The sequence below is a fragment of the Rhipicephalus microplus genome, chromosome 4, assembly GCF_043290135.1.
Source record: "Rhipicephalus microplus isolate Deutch F79 chromosome 4, USDA_Rmic, whole genome shotgun sequence".
In the NCBI taxonomy this organism is placed as follows: Eukaryota; Metazoa; Arthropoda; class Arachnida; order Ixodida; family Ixodidae; genus Rhipicephalus; species Rhipicephalus microplus.
The window spans coordinates 217489678-217512068 of NC_134703.1; the positions used below are offsets into that span (position 1 = coordinate 217489678).

A 22391-nucleotide genomic window follows, 5' to 3' on the forward strand; every position below is an offset into this window, starting at 1 on the left:
TGTGCCAAGAGACTAGCTTCTAAGACGTGGTGACACGACCTCTCTAAGGCATTGTGAAAACATGATTGAACAATGCCTCTCTTTACTAATTTGCTATGCGCAGACGAGAACGGAAGAACAGGCTTCTGCGAGCGAGGCTCGTAACACCAGCACGTGTGGTTCTCCGAAAAAGAAATCTTTAGGTCAAGAAAGCGGATGCTATCCCTTTCCGGCATCTCGTGCGTCACCACTAGTGGAAAGAGGCATTCGCGAAAGATTTGCAACACCTGCATGACCTTGGAATGAAAGGTCTCTAAATCACACCTCAAAATTAACAGATAATCATCCACATACCGAAAGGTCTTTACTACAGATAGTTCACCAAGCTTCACATTCAATGCCCTATCAAATTTGGCTAATAGCAAGTCACTTAGAAAAGGAGCTATGGACGATCCTATTGAGACACCTTCTTTCTGTATATATGTTTTTCCGTTCCATTCTACAAACGTTGATGTGATGTACAAAGATAAAAGTTCTAAGAAACCTTTGGACGAAATACCCGTGGTGTTCTGAAATGGCACCGCGCCGATACTGTCAATGCATTCATCAATGCATGCTAACAAACCTTCGCGCGGAAGGGAATAATAAAGGTCTTTTATGTCAATCGAAAAAGCTCTAAACCTCGCGCCTGGATGCTGCTTTAGAAAGTTGACGACTTCTCCAGAGTTGAATATTCTGAAGGGGTCTTCTACAGGGAACAATTTCAACTTATCTTGCAAAAACCGCCCTAGTTCATACTGCCAAGAATTCCTTTCCGAAACGATTGTGCGGAAAGGTGCTCCTTCTTTGTGAGTCTTGGTTGTGAAAAACATATTCAAGGACAACTTGTCTCTTTTGCCGATTTCTCGCGCCAGAACCGGCAAATCTAACTCTGAGCACAGATTCTTCGCCCTCGATCTGATTTTAGCGAGATTAATGCCTTCGCACACCCGAAAGACGGACGAAATTGCTTGGTGGGCCTTTTCAAAGTACAGGCCTCTCGGTAACACAGCAAACCCTCCCTCTTTGTCCGAAGGTACAACACAAAGAGCATTGTCTATGAGGTAAGACAATGCTCTTGCACTCTTTCCACTAGTGGTGACGCACGAGATGCCGGAAAGGGATAGCATCCGCTTTCTTGACCTAAAGATTTCTTTTTCGGAGAACCACACGTGCTGGTGTTACGAGCCTCGCTCGCAGAAGCCTGTTCTTCCGTTCTCGTCTGCGCATAGCAAATTAGTAAAGAGAGGCATTGTTCAATCATGTTTTCACAATGCCTTAGAGAGGTCGTGTCACCACGTCTTAGAAGCTAGTCTCTTGGCACAGTCGGAGCGCCTAGAAAGAGAAGGGTACCCTCGCACTTTGCTCATTTCCGTGGCGGAGGCAATGCACAGAAAAAGGAAACGATTGGGCACTGTTTGCAACAGTGATGGCACCACAGCGGAGAAGAGGGAAAAGGTAGCGGTTATTCCGTACATGCATTCTGTGTCACACCGCCTAAAGAAAATAGGACAGCGCCTCAATGTGAAAGTGGTCTTCAGTGCCCCTGATAAGTTGTCCCAGTTGACAAACAGGACCTGCCCCGTAAAGAGTATGAGAAAACGGTGTATGGTGAGGCACAGAACGCAGTTTGTGGACTGCGCGCTAGGCGTCGTTTACAGGACCCCTTTTTCTTGCGGTGCATGTTATGTGGGCCAGACGGGCAGATGCCTTAACGATCGCTTACGGGAACATGCCAATAATGTTCGTGGCGGAAAAGATGGCTTCTTAGCGCAACACGTGAGCACGTGTGGGTGCACTCCGCTGTTTGAAAAAACAACAGTTCTATGCAAGATTAAAGAGGAAAACGTGCGTTTAATTTATGAGGCTGCTCAAATGGAGCTTGAAAGCGGCGCATGCGTAAGCAAGCCTTCAGTTGCTCTTTCAGATAAAGAGATATGTTTCTTGAGGTGCGAGGGTAGGCGCAGCAGGCATGGCGTTAGTTGATAATTTGTATCTTAAAATACGTCATTTTTTCACTCTTTGTGCTCCATTGCATATTAACGGTCTTCTCGTCAATAAAAGTTCAGTTGGAAGTCAGTGCTTGTCTCGTCCCTTTCTTGTCTTTTGTGCATTTTTCGCGCTGCTAAAACCCAAGTATGCCATACCAACTAGCCCAGTCAACCGCTCTATTACCATTAGCACACCGCAGTGTCACCAAAAATTAAACGAGTCGTTTTCTAGGTTTTGCGCATGGTGTAAAACGTGGCAGATGTCCGTAAATTTCCGCAAAACAGTATCCATGTCTTTTACTTACAAACGTTCCCTCTCTAATTTCACGTACTCATCCGCTGACATAAACCTCCAAAGAGTTACAGAATATAAGTATCTTGGCATTATTTTCACAAGTAACCTATCCTGGTCGAAACACATCGAATATGTATGCACAAAGTCACTTAAGAAACTGGGTTATCTTCGGCGCACACTCAGCCAAGCACCGAAAGACACCAAACTCCTGATGTATAAAACACTAATCCGACCGACACTCGACTACGCATGCTCCGTGTGGAACCCTTACCGAAAAGGCGAAATTAACAAAATTGAAGCCGTTCAAAAGAAAGCCATCCGATTCATCTGTCGCAGGTATGACTGCGCTTTTTCACCAACCACAGCCCTCTTATCTCTACAGCTAACCACCTTAGCTACCCGTCGTGAAATTGAATCACTAACCTTTTTTTCACCGCATCATTCACTGTTCATATCACCTGTCATCGAACAAATATGTCACATGTGCAAGCCCCATTCAGACCAGAAGCAATCACACCCTTAACGTTTCCCCGTATCATTCCCGCACAGAGACGTTCAAATATAGCTTTTTTCCGCGAACAATTGAGCGTTGGAATTTGTTGCCTGGCCACGTGCGCTCTCTTGACTTGCTTACATTTCCTTCTAAAATACAACTATTGTAAACTACGTACATATACCGCTTTGTTTCCTTTCCCCCTTTGTACGAGTGCACTTTTGTACTTAGATGTGTATACTAGGTCGATCTTATGTAACCCTTTACCCTGCCGCTAAAACTGTACACTTCCTTCTATGTTGACTTTCTAGCACCTGGTTTCGTCGTTACTGTGTTTTCTTTCTTTCTTTTTGCTTTTTTTTTCATTATTGAACTTGTTCGATGCACGGTTTTGTGCGATGTACCCACTCCTGCTATAGCCCCAAGAGGGGCTGCAGTATGTTAAAGTAAATAAATAAATAAATAAATAAATAAACACAAACGCAATCCGATTCACACCACACAGCTGCTCTCAGTACACCTCCAACACAGTTTGCCCGAGACTGTTTACTTAAGGTGTCAGTAGTTCAGAAACAACGCAAAAGCAATCTGATTCACAAAATACACCACACACATAGCAGCTCTCAGTACCGGCGCTACCAGCGAGTCCACGGTGGCCGTGGCTGCTGGCACGGCAACCGCAAAAAAAAAAAAACAGCAAAGACTCTAACTGAACGCGAGAATTAACGTTAGTGGTAGCCGCTGCCACTGAGCGCCGTAGCAGACGACATGGGCGTCTCTCCTCTCTTTCGCGCGTTCTCCAGCATATGGTTGTGAAACGCGCGGCCGGAATCGAACACGCATTTGCATAGCATCATGTCAGCGTGGTACGTGGCTACGTTGAATTGAACTGAATGTGTGTTTGTTGCTTCGACAAATGAGCAGCACAATTTGTTCTTTTATTTGGCATCATGGTTGCATGTGTGTCTCAAGATTCATGGCACGAAGCGTGTGGCATATCGTTTGAAAGAACAACGAACCCTTCCTTGAAAGAGACGCCCACCCAGCAGGATCCACGAACACACAAGGTGAGACTAGAAACATCTCGATGAAGCTCAATGAAGCAACACAGCTAGATTTGATTGAATGATTTGTGGGGTTTAACGTCCCAAAACCACCATTTGATTATGAGAGACGCCGTAGTCGAGGGCTCCAGAAATTTTGACCACCTGGGGTTCTTTAACGTGCACCCAAATCTGAGTACACGGGCCTACAACATTTCCGCCTCCATCGGAAATGCAGCCGCCGCAGCCGGGAATCGAACCCGCGACCTGCGGGTCAGCAGCCGAGTACCTTAGCCACTAGACCACCGCGGCGGGGCAACACGGCTAGAAGAAGCAACAGGAAAACCAAGACGCACATGCGCTGCTGCACATGCTGCAGCTGGTGCATATAAAAACGCTGAGTATGAGTCCATTCGACAATAATTATAATCACCAACACGTTAATGCGCCGTAAAAACCATAAAGACGTAAACGCATACCATAATATATTTTAATTGCACTTCTCTAACAAAGTTCAGCCTCTTTTCAAGATAATGATATGGAAGGGGCATGATTACGACCATGTTTTTTCTTTGCATTTTATGTGTTTCGGTTCCCTCTCGCTTTTCGTGGCATTTGATATGCTTCGATCAGTTCCCCCTTGCATTTATTTCGTAGCTGGGTATCATTTTAAAAAAGGTACAGCTTTGTCGCAAAGGCGAAGCAATGAACGTGATATGAACAAATTGGAAGGTCACGCGCAGAATGGCAAGCAAATCGAAACGTGCCTCGTGGTGATCACCCACAAATTACGCTCGAAATGTAATCACAGGTACAGATGAACGCGAATAGGCGTTTCAGTTTTCACTTCTCTGTGTCATAAAAGTGCACCCTTTTTGCAAGCGGAGGCTGTGCAACGATTGCAGTGACCTTTGTGCGCCCGGTAACTACAACAGAATCGTTCCCCCGAAACTCAAAGGCTAGCGAAGACGTACGATTCTCCTCACTGCAAAACAAGGGCGCGTGATTGAGCGTACACCTCCTTATTCTCTACGCGGGCCAAAGTACGCGTGACAGTTGAGAGCCACCACGCGCTCACTGCGCAATCTTGCTGATAATGGTGAAAACACGATAGTTTCTCCCCGAGATGCCCGCCAACAGCGGTAAGTGGTAGATATAAATAGCTTGCTGTTTGTACGCATAAAGAGGTACGCTTCAGTGGCTCAGTGGTTAACGCCTCGCATTCACGACGGGAAGGTCCTACGCTCGATTCCGCGCGCTGGAGTCTTCTTTTTGGGATTTGTTTCTCTTGAGTTTTCATATATATATATATATATATATATATATATATATATATATATATATATATATATATATATATATATATAAATATATATACGTATCTAGATACGGTGCACGACATCGACGCTGACATCCACGTCGATGCCGGCGGCGAAATTCATCCCAGAGTGTCCATATGATTGCTATCGCAATGAAACGGGCCAGCAACCGTACACTTTGCAATCGAGCCGGTGCTACCGCTGATGTGTGGATGTTTCATGATCTTTGAGCCGTCCCCCCTGTATTATGCATACTCAACCACAAGCGAACGGTATGCTGTACATGATGTATAGCAAAAGAAACAAGCCCCTAAATTTGCACTTCTTTCCTGGCATTGGCATGTCATTTGGTGAATCTATTACATGGCCAGTAGTGCAACTGCACGCTAGTTGATTTCCGGTTTTTGATGCTCTCATACAAAATCGTGATAGCATTGCATGGCACTGAGAATTAGGCAACTTTTTCTTCGCATTAGAAAAATTTGTGCACGTTCACTCGCGTAAGTACTATGTTCACTTTCACGGGTACCTGAAGCGTCATCTGTTTCTTTTTTGAAGTTCTTCAATTTTGTTTGCACTCAACACTGCAGCCTTTCAATGAAAGCTTCGCATGTACCACCGAATATCGCCTCCGTTATGTTGCTTATAAATATCCGTGACTCTCAAAAATGCAGTGGCAATCGGGCAGTGGCATTTATCATTCGTTTTACGCCGGCACCACGTCACCACCGAGGTAATTTCCTGCAGTATTTGCACGCCGTGACAAACGTTCCATTTATGGTGATTTTTATTACACCGATAAAGCGCAGTTCTAAATGAACAAGCAGCTCTTCTCTCTCTCTCATTCTTATTTTTGCTTTTTTTATCTTCTGCGAAACGGGACTAATCGCCAAGGCCGTGAACCACCTGTCATCGGCACACCTTCCGTCTACAAAAGGCCATTCGGAACAAACAAAAAAAGGGATGGGGTTACAAAATGGAGTAGCTGTGGAATTTCTATATAACAGCATTTGTACGCACACATGTACTGGTCGATAGGATAAAGTAGGGTCCCCTGTTCTGCAAACAGGTCACCGGAGGGCTGCTGGTCTGCTGATGGCTGTCCATAATGTGTAGACCATATTCAAGCAATGCCAGAGCCCCCTGCGGGTGCGTGAAGCACTATGGGAAAACTGTGTACTTCGAGCTGGTCGAGCACAACGGCTGTTTTTCGTCACCCGCTGTTATTGGAGCCGTGGGAACAAGAAAACGAACAAGAATATTTTTCTAACCGAGGGGTCTAGCACCAAGACAAAACGTACTGTAATGAGAAAAACTAATACAGCCACAGACGACCTGATACCTTGTTACTGTTACCTATCATAAAACTGCAGCAGTTGTCATTCCCCTCTTTGTAAATTGGACCAAAATAACGTCAGTAACAGAGAAAAAAACTATTTTTCTTCGGTTCAGCCAGAAAATGATGGCGGTGATTTTCGTAGGCAGAAAAAAGATAAAAAAAACATGCACACGCTGGACTCCCCTGTGCTCTGCTGTATGCCATGCTCTCCGCGACCGCCGGAACCCTCCCTCACTGCGCCCTGCAGTGGTAGCCGAGCACGCGAGGCGGTCCTCGTTTGTTTTGCTGAGAGCGCGGCGATTGGGATGGCCGGAGAAATACACGCGGCGCGACCGACTTCTCAAGGTCAAGCACATCGAAACGTTCCCGGCGTTTCTCACGCACAAATCACGCACGAAACGTATTAGGTTAAGGTGAACGCGATTCGCGTATAAGCGTCTCATTTGTTACTTCGCTGTGTGAAAGGCGCGCACTTTTCGCAAACGGAGACTGTGCGACAAGTGCAGTGACTTTTGTTCACTTAGTAACTACAACAGAATGAAATCCCAAGGCATACAATTGTCCCAACCGCGAGATAATCGAAGGCTCGCGCGCTCTCGGGGCAATTTATACCTGCGGTATGGAGAGCGCGCGCCGCCGCGTCGCGCGACGCTAGGGTGCCTGAATGGCTTTCCCTCGCCTGCGGCGGGCGAGGTCAAACCATTCAGGCACCCTACGGGACGCGCGCTCACTGCGCCATCTCACTGGAAATAATGAAAACACGATAGTTAACCCTGCGATGCCCATCCCCAGCGCTAAGTGGCAAGTATAAATAGCTTGCCATTTGAATGATAAACAAGGTGCCTTCGTGGCTAAGTGGCTTACGCCTCCCACTCCCACTCCCTATTCAGAGGTAAGACGTTCACGTCTTCCCAGTCTAGGCTTAACAAACCTCACAACAGTGTATACAGTATATATATATATATATATATATATATATATATATATATATATATATATATATAACAATTCACCGCCGTAAATCAAATGATTGGACACCGAACAGTAATCGAGACAAATGCTTGGACCTTTATATCACTGCAGTACAGAAAGATATAGTACACGAATACCACAGACAGAAAGGAAACCGAGAAAACTTGACCAAATCTGAAAAAATAAGTATGAAAAATTTGGCATCTAGGACAGACATAACGATAAAACCCGCTGACAAAGGAGGAGCAATTGTAGTCCTTAATACAACCGACTACCTACAAGAAGCATACCGCCAACTAGACGACTCAAGATTTTACGAACGCCTCCCAGGTGATCCGACAGACGAGTACAAACGTATCAACAGAACTAAAGAAACTGTTGGACGCAGAAAAGATAACCAACACTGACCACAAACTGATGCAAGCAGCATACCCTCGTCCAGGTCGCTTCTACATCCTCCCAAAAATTCATAAACCCGGTAACCCAGGTCGACCAATCATATCAGGCATCGGTACAATAACTGAACCCATATCAGGGTACGTGGACAAACTAATAAGCCACATTCCATGCACCCTCGCGTCGTACATAAAAGACACCACACATTTTCTTCGAGACATTGCGGGTATCTGTGTGCCAAAAAACTCGTACTTGGTTACTCTTGATGTCTCTTCATTATATACAAATATTCCTCACGATGACGGCATAGCTGCATTACAAAACATGTACACAAACCATAGACAATCTAACACCCCAGATTTCTCTGTTATTGCAACATTGACGAGGATGGTTCTCGAATTAAATTCATTCGAGTTTAACCAAGAGTATTTTCGACAAATCAGCGGGACCGCTATGGGCACCAAAATGGCACTTAATTATGCCAACATATTTATGGGAAAGCTAGAATCTGAATTTCTTGCACAAAGTTCCTTGAAACCAATGTTATACAGAAGATACATAGACGACATCTTTCTCATTTGGACCCACAGCGAGGACGAACTTCTCAGCTTTATAGACACTTACAATGCTGTACATCCGAACATACACTTCACACACACATACTCGCAAGTTACCGTAAATTTTCTTGATGTTACCATAACGATAGAAGAAGAGAAGCTCTCTACAACCCTATATCGCAAGCCAACGGATCGACAACAATACCTTCATTACCAAAGCGATCACCCACGCCACTGTAAAAACAGTATTCCATACAGCCAGGCTCACCGGTTTAAGCGAATCTGCTCTAGAGACGCTGACTTTGACACGAGCTCACAGAGGCTAAAACTTATGCTCGAGCAACAAAAATACCACTCACATGTAATTAATGACGCTGTTCAAAAAGCGAAAAAACTAAAGCGTGAAGACTTACTTATGAAGCGACCACCACGAGAAGACCCACAACGAACAAACCTCTGCTTGACTTACAGCACAAACTTCCCCAATGTAAACAAAATCCTTAAACGACATTACAACATTCTGGAACAAAGTGAACGTCTGAAACGCGCATTCCCATCCGCTCCAGGCGTCGTTTACCGACGACCTCGTAACCTCAAAGACACCCTTGTCCACTCCCAAATTAACACATCACCACCCAATAATTCATGCCGCCCTTGCTCAAAGCCACGATGTCTTGTATGTAAGGCGATGCGAGAAACAGACAAAGCAACCAGCACGCAATCCAAGTTTTCGATTAACATACGAGGAAACCTAACATGCGATTCCTCTAATGTGGTGTACCTACTCGAATGCAACGTGTGTGGTATGCAGTACATCGGACAAACAGAAACACCATTTAGGATTCGCTTCAATAATCACAGAGCCCATGCGAAATCAGCCCCAAGTCTACCTCTATCAAAACATCTCAATCTTCCCGACCATGCGTTCGACAAACTATCAGTAACGCTCTTAGAGACGGGATTTAAATCAAATCGAGAACGTGAACAACGAGAGTCATACCTTATCCACCGATTTAACACCCTCGATAGAGGAATAAATGAGAATCCTGGTACACTTGCAGCAATTAAAGCATTAGAAAACAATAACGGCAACAATGAAAATAGTAACTGAGTTCACGGCACTGCAGCTGCGAATGGCACTGGACAACCTAAAACAATTCCAAGTGTAACTACTCTTCCTAAGTGCAGCTGTCGTCTGTTTTGTTTTATTTTACTACCCAATCAATTGTGCCATGCACGACATGCCCAGCAGCAACCATGTGCAAAGCCAGGAGGCCCCCACGACACGCGTAATTTAGAAGCGGGCCAGGAATTCGCATTGCACGCGCTTGCACAGCCTACCGCAATACGGGGCACCCCTATTTTTACGACGAAATGTTGACAGGGCGCGGAGTAGTTAAAGGCTTAGAACTTCCTAAAATGCCCGCTGACCAGCCTCTGCCACAATACGCGGCCCCCGTCCTTCTACGACGAATTGTCTACGGGACCCCGAGTAGTTAAAGGCTTAGGACTTCCTGAAAAGCTCTTTTTTGCCCCACACCGAACCGCCAGTGCCAGGAGGGACCGTCTGATCGGGAGGAATGCGCTAGTGAACGGAAACATACACAGACCGCTGACATCAGAAAGGTGAAGGGGAGAGGGGGGAGAGAGATGGGGGGAAGTGGAGGGAAAAGTGGAAAGGGGGGCACCCCAGGGGCGTCCACCGTATATTATTTTTCTCTTTTTTCTTTTTTTTCTTTCCTTTTCTTTTCTTTTTTTCTTTCCCTTTTTTTCCCTCTTTCCTTGCCCTCTGATTTGAGATTGTATAAAGCTGAGCACCGACAAACTGTATCTTTATTCCTGATGAAGGCCAGACTCTAGGCCGAAACGTCGAAATAAACCACGTTGTGACCGCTCACGGAGGATCTACTAGACTATATATATATATATATATATATATATATATATATATATATATATATATTGTCACGTGATTATATATATATATATATTATATATATTATATATATTATATATATATATATATATATATATATATATATATATATATATATATATATATGTATTGTCACGTGATTACAGAACGACCATAACGTCTGTTTACAGCAGCAGCACTGGACATCAAGCCGAACCGAACGTTAGAGCACGAGCACACCCACAGTCCTCTTCTTTTTTCACACCATGTCACATACTCGCATTGGCATGGCTAAACCTCTTTTCATGCCTGTGGCATTACCCCCCCCCCCCTTCGAAAAAAAAGTACCACCCCGATGACCAATGCCGAATAAAAGTTAAAGTAATCGCGTACACGCACAAAGACGCATGATTAAGCAGTGTCAGGTGGCTCGGGGGTAGTGTGGCTCATATCCGTGACACATGAACTATGTCGGCCTGCTGGGAACATCGAGATCGGCAGAATTTCGTAATTGACATCTGTGAGGCGTCGTAGTACTCTATAAGGACCGAAGTAGCGATGAAGTAACTTTTCCGAGTGGCCCTTTTGGCGAACGGGGATCCACAGCCACACCAGATCACCAGGTTGGTAAATAACATGGCGATCACGGGAGTTGTACCTCTGCGAGTCGATGCGTTGTTGTCTTCGGATCCGCTCGAGTGCAAGCTGGCGGGCCGCGTCGGCGAGCCGGACAGTCGTTCGCATCAGTTGGAATATCGGTCATGTCAGGCAAGAGCATGGCATCCAGCATCGTGATTGCTTCTCGACCGTGAAGCAACCGGAAGGGAGTGAAACCCGTAGTCTCTTGAGCCACAGTGTTGTAAGCGAACGTTACGTATGGCAAAATTTCATCCCAGTTTTTGTGATCGTGGTCGACGCACATAGATAACATGCCAGTGAGCGTCTTGTTTAATCTCTCCGTCAGACCATTGGTTTGTGGATGGTATGCGGTCGTTTTGCGATGAGCTGTTCCACCAAGCCTCGTGACGTCTTGCATCAATTGGGCTGTAAAGGCTGTTCCACGGTCAGTGATAAGAACTGTTGGCGCTCCATGACGGAGAATGATGTTGTTGATGAAAAAATACGCAATCTCATTGGCGGTGCCTCGTTGTAGGGCTTTCGTTTCGCAGTACCTCGTTAAATAGTCAGTAGCAACTACGATCTAGCGGTTGCCATCATGTGACTTCGGGAAGGGCCCAAGCAAGTCCATGCCGATTCGTTCAAACGGTTGTCACGGGGGTGTAACAGGCTGCAATAAACCAGCAGGGCGCACAGGTGGGGCTTTACGGCGCTGGCAATGATTGCAAATTTTAACGTAATGCTTGACATATCCTGGGTGAGCTTTGGCCAGTAGTAGCGAGTCCGAATCCAGGCAAGGGTATGTGCGAATCCTAAGTGGCCAGAGGAAGGCTCGTCGTGACAGGCAGATAAAATGTCAGTACGTAGCCCTGGTGGAACGACGAGGAGGTATTCAGTCGCATAAGGTTCGAAGTTCTTTTTGTAGACGATGTTGTTTCGGAGACAAAATGACTCTGAACATGCAAATGCCGATGGTGGACTCGAGCTGTGACCTTGAAGGTATTTGATTAGTTGTCGGATCTCTGAATCATTCCAGTGTTGTTGGGCCAAGTCAGATTCACTGACTGCACAAAGAAAATGGCCATCGGTATCATCGTCACTCGATGTCCTCGCGAGGGGCGCGCGCGAAAGGCAATCAGCATCAGTGTGCCTGCGGCCCGACTTGTAGACGACTGTAACCTCAAATTCTTGAAGGCGCAAGCTCCACCTCGTGAGGCGCCCTGAAGGGTCCTTGAGATTCGCCAACCAACAGAGGGCATCATGGTCCGTAACTACTCTGAATGGACGGCCATACAGATACGGTCGGAACTTTCTTATTGCCCAAATAACAGCAAGACATTCATTCTCCGTGGTCGAGTAGTTTGTTTTCGCAGATGAGAGAATGCGACTAGCATAAGCGATGGGACGTTCAGTGCCGTCTTGCCACTGGATGAGCACTGCACCAAGACCGATGTTGCTTGCGTCAATGTGAAGTTCGGTGGCGGCATCTTCATCAAAGTGCCCTAGAAACGGTTCACTCTGGAGGCACTGTTGAAGCTTGGAAAAAGCGGCTCTCTGGTCTGTACTCCACACAAAAGGAGTATCCTCCGTCGTTAAACGGTAAGGGGTTCAGCGATGTTGCCAAAGCTCTGGACAAAGCACCTGTAGTAGACGCAGAGACCCAAAAACCGACGCAAATCCCGTTTGTTCGATGCTGGAGGAAATGCAGCAACGGCCATGATCATTTCTGAGTCTGGTCTAATGCCATCGTGACTGATAAGGTGGCCGAGGAACTTTAGTTCTTCTTAGCCGAAATGACACTTCTCCGGTTTTGGCGATAGGCCTGCGGATCGAATAGCGACGAAGACGGACTGAAGTCGTTATAAATGTTGCTCAAATGTTTTGGAAAAAACAAGGACGTCGTCTAAATACACGAGGCAGGATTCCCACTTCAGACCGGACAGGACGGTGTCCATCATACTTTGGAACGTGGCCGCTGCAGAGCACAATCCAAATGGTAACACTTTGAATTCGTAGAGACCATCGGGAGTTATGAATGCTGTTTTTCCCTGTCGCGTTCATCGACCTCGATCTGCCAGTAGCCAATGCGTAAATCCATCGATGAAAAATATCGGGCATGTCGAAGTCGATCCAGTGAATCATCTATGCGTGGGAGAGGGTAGACGTCTCTCTTCGTCACTTTGTTGAGCTTCCGGTAATCGACGCAAAATCAAAGAGTGCCGTCTTTCTTTTCAACCAGTACGACGGGTGACGTGCATGGACTGTTCGAGGGTTGGATGACGTCGTCGTCAAGCATCTGTTTCACTTGAAAACGTATTGCCTCTTGTTCTTTTTGCGACACGCGGTAGGCGTGCTGTCGTACAGGCCGTTCGGTAGGGTCCCTTATAATGCGGTCCTTCACGGTTGGGGTCTGCTTGATTTTGGAGGTAGACGCAAAGCAGTCACTATACGTACGTAAAATTATGCGTATCTGCTGCTGCTGTGCAGAGAATAGCTGGGAATTCACGTCAACTGTACTGGCTGATGCAGTGTTACCTTCAGCCGCAGTGGCAATCAGAGCGATAGTGGAACATTCTTCGTCATCAATGGCTTCAAAGTTCGCGATCACTGTTCGCTTTGCCAAGTGTTGGTACTGGCCGCCGAAATTCGTGATCAGAAGTTGAGTTCTCCGATGTTTCAGTTGGACGATAGCACGCGCGACACAAATCTGCCGAGCCAAGAGCACCGAGAGGTTAGTTTCCGCAATGCCACTACTCTTGTTGTCACAGTCGCTCTCCACAGTTACCAACATACTGGCTCGCGGTGGAAGTGCGATGGTGTCGTCAGCAATTCAAAGTGTTGTGGTCTGCGGAACTGCATCTTTTCGTAGGGCTGTATGGTCGTTAGATAACGTTATGAGCAGGTCACGAAGGTTAATAATGGCTCCATGCTCGCGCAGAAAATTCATTCCGAGAATCAGGTTTTGGGAGCATTTGCGCAATACAACGAAGGAAACAATGTACGTCGACTCACGAATTCGGAGGCGGGCAGTGCACATTCCCAGCGGTGTCAATAGGTGACCTCCCGAAGTCCGGAGGTTGATTCCATGTCCCCAAGGTGCCGTTACCTTTCTTAACTGTGCAGCGAGGTCAGCGCTTATAACAGAATAATCGGCACCCGTATCTACCAGAGCGGTCAGCGGGTGGTTGTCGACAAGGACAGCGATACGAGCAGAGACACGTTTGTCGTCGATGGCACACGTCAGTGAAAGGATGTCGTCGGATGTCGGCAGGCAGATCGGGGGAGGGTCTTGTAACGGCCGATAAACACCGGCCTCACCCCCAGAGGTCGCTGTTCTTAGTTTCCCCGGCGCGGGCTTGTGGATCTAGGCGATCTTCCTGCAAGGACGTCGGCAAAGGTTGATTGTTGGCCAGGTGACGAGGAACGCCGTGGAGACGGTGAGCGGGATTGGTGACGCGGAAGGGTTCAGGATCGTTGGCTTGCCAAGTATTCAGCGATAGCACGGGGACGCTCACCATCTCTGGGTCGACGAGCATCCGGATGAAAGCCAGGAAGACCCATGTGCCTGTATGCGCACTCACGGTAGATGTGACCTGGTTCACCACAGAGATAACAAAGAGGCCGGTTGTCGGGAGCACGCCATACACTGGATTTCCGTGTAAGGGGTGGGTTCCCGTACTGCGGTGGTCCTGGGTAGAATGACGGCGCCGTCTGCAGGGTGGACGGACGGGACGGATAGCCAACAGCCAGTGCAGGAGTACGTACTGCTTCCGCGTAGGTTAATAGCGGAGCTTCGGCTGGCCGCGGGGCCGTCATTGGTTGGACTTCGGCTGCACGCAGAGTCGTCATGGGGTGCACCAGCTGCCGGAGCTCTTCGCGAATGACATCCGTTAGAGCAGCAACATGGGGCGGAGAAGACCTCACGTGCAGCTTTTTGCAAATCCTCGCACACAATACTGTGCACCAGCTCCGTCAGGTCTCTTACAGTCGTGACGTCAGGTGTTGGCAGGGCCGACGACACTGACGTAAGACTTCCAGGACGCTCATTCTGGTACGAACGCTGCCTTAGCATTCTCTCCATTGTCGTGGCTTCACGGAGGGAATTCTCTACAGTGCTGGGAGGGTTCCACACTAGTCCCGCGAACAGCTGCTTTTTCACTCCCCGCATTAGTAGGCGCATCTTCTTCTCTTCCGTAATTGAGGAGTCAGCTCGCCTGAACAGCCGCGACATGTCCTCAACGAACATGGCAACAGTCTCGTTCGGACGCTGGTTTTGAGAATTTAGGAGCCGTTCCGCTTGCTCCTTTCGGTCAGAGCTTCGGAAGGTATTCCGCAACTGGTTGCAAAACTCTGGCCAGGTTGTCATAGTGGCTTCATGGTTTTCGAACCAAGTGCGTGCAGAGTGCTCGAGATAAAAGTAGACATACCGAAGCTTTCGCTGCTAGTTCCACTCGTTGACACTGCCGCAACAGTTGTAGTCGTCAAGCCAGTCGTCGACGTCCTCGTAAGGGTCCCCGTGGAACGGCTTCGGGGCTCGCGGGGCGTTGAAGAACCATAAAGGAGGCAGCATTGATGTTTCTTGGGTTTGCGTTCCCGCACTAGCCATATTACTGTCGAGTTGTGGAAATCGTCTGAATTCAAAAGGTAGGCCTAGTTGTCGCCTGCTACGCCGTAGGTCAGCTGGTTCTTCCAAGTCGCGACTAATGTCGGGACCTTGCTGGCATAGCTAAACCTCGTTCCATGCCTGTGGCAATATATATATATATATATATATATATATATATATATATATATATATATATATATATATATATATATATATATATATATAAGGGAAAGAAGTGTATACCTAAGGGCTCGTTTCTCCACGTTTTGACACAATATTAACGAGGTCTAACAGATAATAATGCCAGAAAATGTATAGGGAAAGTTTTCAGAACTAATGTAATGTAAATAAGAAGAACAGTGGGTGAAAAAATGACTTGCTGTGAGCAGAAATAAAACAAACGACCTTCGAATAACGCTTTCGATGCTCTACCACCGAGCTATCATGCTGGCTATCCCTCCAGTCACTTTATTGGGTTTATATGTGAATTTAAACGTGGGATGGTCAGTCAGTGCTACCTGTAGCCATGGCGGTGAGTGTGGCACATAATTTTATGAGCCTGTATGGCGTCACGTAGCACGTGAGCTTATTACGAGCTGGCAGCTGACCAATAGTCCCTTGTTTACAACCTAACGGCAACAAGTCCGTGGTTTCTATAACATGCACCTTTATTCAAGTGCATAGTCCTCCAGCATCCACCCTTGAGCCCACTACACCGGTTTTTTAGAATATATACGGTTGCGTTTTGAAGAACAAAAACGCAATACGGCTAAATAACACAATGCTTGCAAGATTGAGGCATTGCAGTCGCATCTAAGCCATGTGGCACCGAATTAGCCACACAACTGGTGCTTTAATTGCCCACTCATAACAACGTTAGTACAATATCACGGAAAACAACGCCAGCAACGCCAAATTAACCACAAGAACTCAGTTTTACACTGTGCATAGGATCCATTCCGTCGCGGCGACCGGTCAAATGGCATCGGAAGCGTTACCTAGAGAGCGGAAAACGAAAGGGGGCACGTTTCGCCGCCTCGTCCCAGCAGATTTTACAAACTGAAGAAGAATCTAGTAACGTTGATCACGGCGGAAATCCACCCCCCGACACTTTATTGGGTTTATATGTGAATTTAAACGTGGAAGTGTCAGCCAGCGCCACCTGTAGCCATGGCGGCGAGCGTGACACGCTCTTTTATGAGCTTGTATGGCGTCACGTGTTGCGTGAACTTTTTACGAGCTAGCATCTGACCAATAGTCCCTCGTATACAACCTAACGGCTCCAAGTCTGCCAGTGCGAGACTCTCGTTGAAGGTCTCGTACTGGCAGCCTTGGTGCCGTTAGGTTGCATACGAGGGGCTATTGGTCAGCTGTCAGCTCGTAATAAGATAATGTGGTTTGTGACGCCATACAGACTCATGAAAGATTGTGCCACACTCGCCGCCATGGCTACAGGTGGCGCTGACTGACACTCACACGTGGAATGGCTTCGGGGCTCGCGGGGCGTTGAAGAACCATAAAGGAGGCAGCATTGATGTTTCTTGGGTTTGCGTTCCCGCATTAGCCATATTACTGTCGAGTTGACACGAATCAAATTAGACTATTTGAGATAGAGCTTGCTAAGACGCGTGACAAGTCAACCCGGAAAAGAAGACACAAACCCAAAAGTTGGTGGGATGAGGAAGTTAAGAGAGCCATAGCAAAACGCCAGGAAGTCTCTAGGGAACACAGACATGCTAAGCTGCGGGGTGAACCGACAGATGATGTGGAAAGAAAATGGGCCACCTTTCTAAGCTGTAGAAAAGATACATCCCTTCTGATCAATGAAAAGATTAGAAGGAAGGGAGCTCAGTGGCTGGCAGAAGTACATGAAAAAGATAGAAAGGCAGCTGCGAAATTTCGGAACCATCTAAACTCCCTAAGAAATGAGACGAGCCTAGAGCAGAACTTTATAACTACAGCCCAAGGTGCTAGGCTAGAAGGGGACGAAGCTATTGAATATATAAGAACAAGGCTGACAGAAAAATTTCAACAAAGAAGTACTTTATGCACCACAATAGACAAAGACGAATCAAGTGGTGCAATGGCTCCATTTTCACAACAAGAGTGGGAAAGAGCTGAGAAAAGGGTTCCTAGAAGTACATCAACAGGCCCAGATGGCATTCCAATTAGGCTGATAAAAACATTAGGTCCGAAGTCTAAGCAGGCTTTGAGAGAGGCAGTGAGTACAATAATAATCGATGGTGAAGTTCCCGATGGATGGAAACTTAGCAGGATGAGCATGATCTATAAAGGAAAGGGGGACAAAGCTGACATAAACAACTACCGTCCTATAACAGTGACATCAGTGGTCTACAGGCTGGCGATGCAGATTATAAAGGAAAGACTGCAGGCGTGGATAGAGGATGAGGGGGTGCTGGGGGAACTGCAGAATGGGTTTCGGAAACACAGGAGGTTGGAAGACAATCTGTTCTTACTGACGCAGTGCATCGAAATAGCAGAAAAAGAACACAGGCTCCTGTGGCTAGCATTTTTGGATATTAAGGGAGCGTACGATAGTGTGGTTCAAGAGGAATTGTGGGGAATACTGGACAGACTAGGCGTGGAACATGTAGTCACTAATCTTTTAAAGGATGTCTATAAAGGTAACAAGGTAGTTATAAAGTGGGAAAAACAGGTATCCAAGCCTGCAGAGGTAAAACGGGGGCTTAGGCAGGGGTGCCCCCTTTCACCCTTATTATTCATGATGTACCTACAAAGATTAGAGGCAAAATTAGAGGGAATTGGACTGGGCTTCGACCTCTCTTTAGTCAAACAAGGAAAACTTATTGATCAGGCACTACCAGCATTAATGTACGCAGATGATATAGTGCTAATGGCCAACAACAAGGAAGATTTGCAGAGATTGATGGACATCTGCAGTAATGAGGGAGATAGGTTAGATTTTAGATTCAGTAGGGAAAAATCAGCAGTCATGATTTTCAATGACAACGAAGGTAGTGAGCTTAGAATACAGGAGGTCACGCTAGAGATAACAGATAAATACAAATATCTGGGCGTATGGATAAGCAATGGGACCGAGTATCTGAGGGAACACGAAAGATACGTGACGACTAAAGGTAGCAGTAATGCAGCAGTCATGAAAAATAGGGTACTGTGGAATTACGATAGGTATGATGTTGTGAGAGGAATATGGAAAGGGGTCATGGTTCCTGGGCTGACGTTCAGCAATGCGGTCTTGTGCATGAGATCAGAAGTTCAAGCAAGATTTGAAATTAAGCAACGTGGAATAGGTAGGCTTGCTTTAGGAGCTCACGGGAATACACCGAATCAGGGAGTACAAGGTGATATGGGATGGACATCATTTGAGGGCAGGGAAGCTAGCAGCAAGATAAAATTTGAGAAGCGATTGAGAAAAACGGGGGAAGAGCGTTGGGCTAGGAAGGTTTTCAGCTACTTGTACATGAAGAATTTCGATACAAAATGGAGGAAGGGAACCAGGAAGTTGACTGGTAAATACTTAGAAAACAGCAGGTGGACAAACCAAAAAGAACTATCGGTTAAGAAAAAAGTGAAGGAAACGGAGACTGACATGTGGAGAATGGGCATGATTAAGAAGTCCGCACTAGAGATCTATCGAACTTTTAAGCAGGAAATTGCCAAGGAAAGGATCTATGATAATACGCGGGGTAGTTCTCTACTGTTTGAGGCCAGGACGGGAGTACTGCGAACCAAGACATATCGGGCCAAATACGAAGGGGTCGACACAGTATGCAGTGCGTGTGGAGAGGAAGAAGAAACTGCCGAACACTTGATAATGTTCTGTAAAGGGCTTCACCCTATAGTTCAGGATGATGGCGCAGAGTTTTTCAAAGCACTGGGATTTAGGGACAGCGAGGGCAAAATAGACTTTAAGCGGGTAGACTTAACTAGAAGGAGGTTATCTGATTGGTGGCTAAAGTCAAGGCACGAGTGAAAATTAAACCCTTCACTGCGAAGTACGAATCCTCAACTTCATTATTTAAAGGGAAAAAAAAGATAAATGTAATGGTTCGTTCACTAAGTATTACGGCTAGGTGGCGTTAGCCGCCGCCCGATCTAAAGGGTACAGCCACATCCATCCATCCATCCATCCATCCATCCATCCATCCATCCATCCATCCATCCATCCATCCATCCATCCATCCATCCATCCATCCATCCATCCATCCATCCATCCATCCATCCATCCATCCATCCATTCAACGTTTATATTCACATATAAACCCAATAAAGTGGCGGGGGAATAGCCGCCATGATAGCACAGTTGTAGAGCATCGAACGCGTTATTCGGAGGTCGTAGGTTCAATTCCTGTTCACGGCAAGTTATCTTTTCGCCCACTTTCTTTCTGCCTATTTACATTACATTGGTTCTAATACCTTCCCTTATACATTCCTTGGCAATATTGTCTGTTAGATCGCTTTATATTGTGTCAAAACACAAAAAATGAGCCCCTTATTTACACTTCCTTTCCTTATTCCTTAACGAGGGTCTCGTATTGGCGGACTTGGTGCCGTTAGCTTGTACACGAGAGACTATTGGTCAGCTGCCTGCTCGTAATAAGTTCACGTGCTAGGTGAAGCCATGCAGGCTCATAAAAGAGTGCGGTACACTTGCCGCCATGGCTACAGGTGGCGCTGACACTCCAGCATTTCAATTCACATATAAACCCAGCAAAGTGACTGGTGGGATAGCTGCCATGATAGCAGAGTGGTAGAGCATCGAACACGTTAATCGAAGGTTGTAGGTTCGATTTCTGCTCACGGCAAGTTATTTTTTCACCCACTTTTATTTCTTCTTATTTACAATACATTGGTTCTAATAACTTCCCCCATATATTCCTTGGCGTTATTGTCTGTTAAATCTCATTATAATGTGTCAAAACACGGAAAAACGAGCCCTTAGTTATACACTTCTTTCTGCCAATCATTAACAAGGGTCTTTTACTGGCAGACTTGGTGCCTTATGTTTTATACGAGGGACTGTCGGTCAGCTACCAGCTCGTAATAAGTTAACGTGCTACGTGACGCCACACAGGCTCATAAAATGTTTGGCACAGTCACCACCATGGCACAAGATGACGTGACTGACACTCCCACATTTATTTCACTTATATACCAAATAAAGCGGCTGGGACTAAAGTCACCATGGTAGCTCAGTGGAAGAGCGTGGAAAGCGTTATTCGAAGGTCGTAGGTTTGATTGCTGCTCAAGGCAGGTTATTTTTTCACCACTTTTGTTTTCCCATTTATTTTACATTGGTAATTGTAACTTTCCCTATACATTCCTTGGCATTATTGTCTGTTAAATCTCATTTTAATGTGTTAATACACGGAAAAACGAGCCCTTAGGTATGCACTTCTTTCCCTCAATCATTAACGAGCGTCTCTTACTGGCAGGCTTGGTGCTTTATGTTTTATACGAGGGACTGTCGGTCAGCTACCAGCTCGTATTGAGTTCAAGTGCTACGTGATGCCACACAGGCTCATAAAAGAGTGTGCCACACTCGCCGCCATGGCTACAGATGGCGCTGACTGACACTCTCACGTTTGAATTCACATACAAACTCAATAAAGTGGCTGAAGGTATAGTCGCCGTGATAGCTCAGTGGTAGAGCATCGAACGCGTTATTCGAAGGCCGTAAGTTTGATTCCTGCTCACTAAAAGTTATTTTTTAACCCACTTTTGTTTCTTTTTAATTACATTACATTAGTTTTAATAACTGCGCCTATACATTCCTTGGCATTATTGCATCTTAGGTCTCATTATATTGTGTAAAAACAGGAAAAAACGAGCCCTTAGGCATACAGTTCTTTCCCTTATCCATTAACGAGGGTCTCGTACTGGCAGACTTGATGCTGTTACGAAAGCGCGACGCCAACACGGTCCTGAAGGCGCCACTGCTCCGAACTGCGCCGCCAAGGTTTGGTAGTGTGTGTTACTCAGCTCACGACTGCTTCTGCACAGAGCTGATAGACGAGTGGACGAGGCGACGGTGAGTTAAGGCAAGGTTTATGTACAGCATAGAAATAGAGGCCTTACAAATTCGGCACTAGAGCCGACAGCTTAGGGACTCGAAGAGCCGAGATGTCTTCTCTCGCAGCTGGGAACCACTGTTACGAAGCGCACCGCCGACGAGGTTATGAAGGGCGCCACGAAACTCGCCGCTGCCAAGGACACCGACCGCGCCGACAACGAAAGGGGCTCGAAGTAACCGAGAGGCTTCTCTGACACATAGGTCTACTGCTGGCGACGCGCGGCAGGGCTTTTTTTATTGGCACCGGGTGAATCCTTTGAGTCCCCAACGTCCAACTAGAAGCGCCGCTGGCCGTGATGTCAGAATTCTCCGATGGGGCCCGCCGCTGTGCCGCGTCGTGCTCATCAAATCCGGAGCCGCTGCGCGTGGTTGCACCCAAGGAACGAGTGACGTTGCCACGCATTGCGTAAGACTCGCCAGACTGGAAGGCGCCGGTTGCTTCAAGGGACTCGTGGGCTGAGGGAGCTCGCTGTGCGTTGCGTGACAGACCGGTGCCGCCGCTTGATGACGTCATTGAGTTTATCGCGTCAGGCGGGCTCGACCGCTGGCCTTGACACAGATTGCCTTTGCAGAGGCATTGACGTTCGGTGTGGATTCCCAAGTATAACAACCCCCCTCCCCCCGCCGCCAGACATGTGCCGGAAAGACGAGCTGCTTCCACGTGGCTCGGATGTCGGGCGCGCTCGTTTGCCTCCAGGGCCGTGGGGAGAATGTAGCTCTACGCTCAGTTCCGTGAACAAATCAATCCCAGCT

General features: G+C 46.8%; 1 protein-coding gene across 3 annotated transcripts in view; it reads left to right on the forward strand.

The window, feature by feature from the left end:
• The window catches only part of LOC142814754 (uncharacterized), a 208763-nt gene that overhangs the window by 8096 nt on the left and 178276 nt on the right, over nt 1-22391 (forward strand). The window contains exon 2 of one of the 3 annotated variants that reach the window (XM_075893999.1): nt 3770-3864. The exons of the other annotated variants lie outside the window; for them this stretch is intronic. The gene's annotated coding sequence lies outside the window, so the exon portion shown is untranslated. The remainder of the gene's footprint in view (nt 1-3769; nt 3865-22391) is intronic. 3 annotated transcript variants of the gene reach the window in all.